Source organism: Manacus vitellinus, unplaced genomic scaffold (genome assembly GCF_001715985.3).
Source record: "Manacus vitellinus isolate BGI_N305 unplaced genomic scaffold, ASM171598v3 scaffold_53_pilon, whole genome shotgun sequence".
In the NCBI taxonomy this organism is placed as follows: domain Eukaryota; kingdom Metazoa; phylum Chordata; class Aves; order Passeriformes; family Pipridae; genus Manacus; species Manacus vitellinus.
The window spans coordinates 3,309,526-3,313,841 of record NW_021940637.1 but is presented as its reverse complement, the minus strand read 5'-3'; the positions used below and the strand labels follow the sequence as shown (position 1 = coordinate 3,313,841).

The window sequence follows — 4,316 nt, the reverse complement described above, 5'->3', positions numbered from 1 at the left end:
ATCGGGAATACAGGTTTGGGGAGCAGTTCTCAGTCCAGCCTTGACAAGCAGGGGGAGTTTGTTTAGTGCTCGTTGGGAAAGGAACAAAATCCTTTTGAAAGGGCGCTAAGTAGTTTCACGCCAAAGTGGCAGATTTGGTGAAGAATGTGGGGTGGGACAAAGCCCTGCCGTTCCCAGAGCGGCCGCAGCGCTTCGGGAAACCGCACCGGGAATTCAAGTACACAGAAAAGCAGGAGACCCCAAATCTCTCCGCTTCCTTCTCCCTCCTGGCCCCCGAGAAGCAAAATGAAGCAGAACCATTACTGAAAAAAAAGAGAGCAAGGCTTAGCCGAAACGCAGCCACAACCAGCAGCCTGGAGTTGACTTTCCAAAACGGGGGAAGCTTGCTCAGAGCCTGGCATTGTGTTTTGCAGCCTAGGAAACCCTAAGAAGCTGGTACTTCCCCCCTCCCTTCTCTTTTCTCCCAACTGGTTTGTAAATATTAACAAGGTTGTGAGCTATTCTCTCACACGGAGTGGGTTTTTTCTACCCTTGGAAAACTTCTTGGCTTCCCCCCACAGCCCCTCTCCCACTCCTCCCCTCTGCAAAGCTGCACACCTGCTTGCAGCCACAAGGATTCAAAATCAATATTGTATTTGTCACTTTTCTGTCTCCTTTTCCTCTCTCAACAGACCTGCTTGCCACTGAGGCGAATTGTGGATTTATGGAGGAAAATTAGCATAAATTATTAGCAAATCTGTAAACGTGTGTGGTCTTGCTTGTGGGAAAGGGGGCTATTGCAAACCTTCCATGCAGAAAGGTGGTCCATGATGGGCTCCATGCAAGGGCTGAATGGCCCTTGCACGAAATAGATTTCCATTGGGTTTGCACATTGATATAATTGACTTATGTGTATTTTATACAGTTTTCCCAACACTTCCTCTGAGCTCCTTATTTGAATTAGACTTCAGAAAAACGTCTATTTGTTTTGGTGTCCTACACAATGGATTTGGATTCACTTGCACCCTCTCCTCCTCCCTAGTGTTGGCTTTCAAAGTAAAAGGCAAATGCTACAAGTTGCATTTAAATCCTATACTTCCCAGGTCTATCATCTGTTGTGTGCTTAACACGAAGTGAAACTTTGGGTATCAATTACTGGGATGACTTCGCCTGCCCTACCCCTCCGCTCACACATTCCTTTACAATGGAAAAAAAAAAAAAAAAAGAAGGAAAAAAAAATTCATGCGCCTTCCAGCCATACCTCGTTCGCACTCGGAGCAGCAAATGACAACGGAAGTCGACTTTTCTTTAACTTTGCAGCTTGCGGTTCCCTCTTGCACCAGCGGTTGTTTTGTTTTGTTTTCTTTCTTCGGAAAGAAAAGGTACTGGGAAAAAGAGGAAGAAAAGAATTTGTCACTCCCGTGCTTATTCACTCCCGTGCTGTTTCTGAGCCGTCTTTTTGATGGGCATCCCAGGAGTGAACTTGGGCTGAGAAACAAAACTCGAACTGCGGGGTGTTAGGAGTTGGGGACGGGGGGCTGGGATGTGGGAGGGAAGTGTCCCTTACACCCACATATTTGGGGGCTCTCAGTACAGAAATAGAAGCCTTCTGCGTGGTGTCCTGGTGACGCTGGGAGGAATCTGTCCTCATTTCAGAGTATCGTCTTTCTTACCCCCTAACAAACAGTCATCATCTCATCACCTCTTATACCCCCAAAAATATTTCTGGAGACTGCCTTCCTGCCCTGCCCGGCTGGACGGAGCATCTCTGAGCCGGTTAAACTGAGCAGGGCAGCTCTCGGGCTCTGAACCGCACAAACGCTCCCGGGCCCTTCCCTGCCAGGGGCACAGGGTGACATGCGGCAGGTCTCCCTCCAAAAGGGCTCGTTAGCTCGGCAGCGCGGGGCCGCTCGGCTGCTCGGAGTCCTAGGAACACAATTATTTGCTCATTATTCTCTAAACGACATCCTGCCCCGAGAGAGAGGGATTAGATGGGACCGAGGGCAGGCGGGTTGGAAGGAGGGGAGCGCAGCGTAACACACACGAGGTCGGCGCGGTGTGAAATGCGGTTTCCAGACTGCTGCCAGGTTTGAGGGAGCCCCGCTTGCTGGGGACGGTCCCTCCGAGGAGGCTCCCAGGCGTCCGCAGAGCCCGTGTCGCAGCGATCGCGCTGCGGAGCCGCCGCCGCGCTCCCTCCCCCAGCCCGGCTATTTTTGCTGAATTAAGAAGGTGACATTATTCTTCTTTTCAAGTACTTCTGTTAATATTGAAAAACGTGCGCTTGCATTTCAAGAGCGCGCGCTCAGCCTCAGCAGCCATTTCAATATTAATGAAATTGTTTAATCTCCTAAATTCATCGTGTTTAAGTTACGTTTTGGTGAGTTATTGACCGACTCCGAAAATATTGTTAATGGAGTTGATGTGTATTCACCACAAAGGCTCTTCCTCCCAGGGCTTGCAGCTCCCGAGACAATCTTTAATTCTGGCTCTAGGGTGACAGGATGCACCGCAGCCTCGGGAATACACATCATACAAACTTCCCCCCTGTGCTAGGGCAAGCCTGGGACCTTCCGGGCCTCATCCTCCCCCCAGGACACGCGGCTGGCAGCGAGCTGCTCGTCTGGGCTGCGCTTCCAGGATCGGGCCTCGGTTCCCGGGGAGGAGGGAGGCGGTGGAGCAGAGAGAGCCGCAACTCGGGTGCTCCACACCCTGCCTGCTCCTCCACACCCTGCCTGCTCCTCCACACCCTGCCTGCTCCTCCACACCCTGCGACTGCTCCTCCACACCCTGCCTGCTCCTCCACCCCCTGCCTGCTCCTCCACACCCTGCCTGCTCCTCCACACACGGGTGCGCACCGAGCAGCACACAGGCAAGCGAACAGCCTGAGACGCAGCGCGTAAATCCCACAGAAGGCGTCAAACTGAGGATATTTAGCATCATGACCGGTGACAGGGACTGGACAGCCCGGCCCAGCTCCGCGGGATCCCCCAGTCCCGAGGCCGACCGGGCAGAGGGGCAAGCGGACCCTCCGCGGCCCCGCGAGCAGAACGGCGGCGTGCAGGGAACTCGTTCCGAGCACACCGGGCTGTGCCACGGCCGGGAGCCCGCTCGCTGGGATTATTTAGGGCGATTCCCACGGCTTTACACCAACAGGTCCGCAGAACCAGTCCTGCATGGGCTGGGGGGGGGAGGGTGGAGCGTGGAGGGGGAGAGTAACTTCCCGGGGCGGTGGCTACCGAGGAGCCCCGATCTTATCGCTCCTCGAAAGAACCTTCGCTCGGGGAGAGCGGATTTGGCAAAGAGAAAGTCTCTCGTTACAGAGAAAAAGGCTTGCCTTAAGTTAGCCAACAATACAAATCAGATAACAATGCAGAACAAACAGAATACCACAGCCAAGCAATTTCCATGTCAAACATCCCACTGCTCAGTACCTCCATTTGTAAGTGTGAATTGCAGACTAAGCTTCCTGCAAAGTCCACAGAGAGGTTAGTGCATACCTTCCCCCCCACCCCCAGCCACCGGGTACCATCGCACTGCAATTCCGCTGGCGGAGCCTTTTCACCCCTCGCCTTGTCTTCAAATGGAAATGATTCCCATTGGCCCAAGGTGTCCATGTAAATAGGTGTAAATGAAACCAGATTATGCCTTTCTCTCCAGCCCCCTCCTCCCTGCTCCCCTCCCCCTGCTCCCAAGGCGATTGTCATATGATAGCAAAGAAGTGGCACATTAATGAAGCGCCTCTACAGGGGTCTTTTCTGCTCATGTCACCACATAAAACTATCAGATGGTTAGAGGAAGGACATGGAGGCAACTACTTAGCTCATCGCGGCTGCAGAGAAGCAAACGAGCCTCTGCTCCAGTCCAGCTGCCGGTGGTGTAAAAGAAGCTGATTCAGCCCGCGGAGGCGAAGGGAGGGGTGTACAAGAGGATTCCCAAAACCGAGCCAGCTCGCTGCCTCCTCAGGACTAAACCGGAGCAGAGTGGCCGCGAAAGGAGCGACAGACACGCCGGAGGAGCGGGGTGGGAAAGAGCCCGGACTCTCAGCTGCGTCCCGGATGCGGACTGTCAACTTCCAGCAACTCTAAGGTGGGCATATGCAGGGGGTAGCACGAAGTGGGAGACGAGGGGAGGGGAGGGGATGGGGTCCCCTTCTCCTCCTCGCCGAGACCAGAAGACAGAGCTATCACTAGAGTAACTTTACGGCCGCGGGCTGCAGCGGGAAGGCCAGGCTCAGGGAGGCCGGAGCTGGGAGAGGCACACCGTTTTTCCCCCGCCGGCGGCACAGAGCTCCGGGCTGTTTTCTCCTGCCCCCATCCTTCCATCCCCCGCCCCCATCC

General features: G+C 54.3%; 1 long non-coding RNA gene across 1 annotated transcript in view; it reads right to left on the bottom strand.

Moving 5' to 3' along the window:
- LOC108641171 overlaps window positions 1-3,590 on the bottom strand; it is a 9,436-nt gene extending 5,846 nt beyond the window's left edge. The window contains exons 1-2 of the long non-coding RNA XR_001921803.1: window positions 3,506-3,590; window positions 1,241-1,364 (exon numbers count right to left, since the gene is read on the bottom strand). This is a non-coding gene — a long non-coding RNA (uncharacterized LOC108641171). The remainder of the gene's footprint in view (window positions 1-1,240; window positions 1,365-3,505) is intronic.
- Window positions 3,591-4,316: the final 726 nt, after the last annotated feature.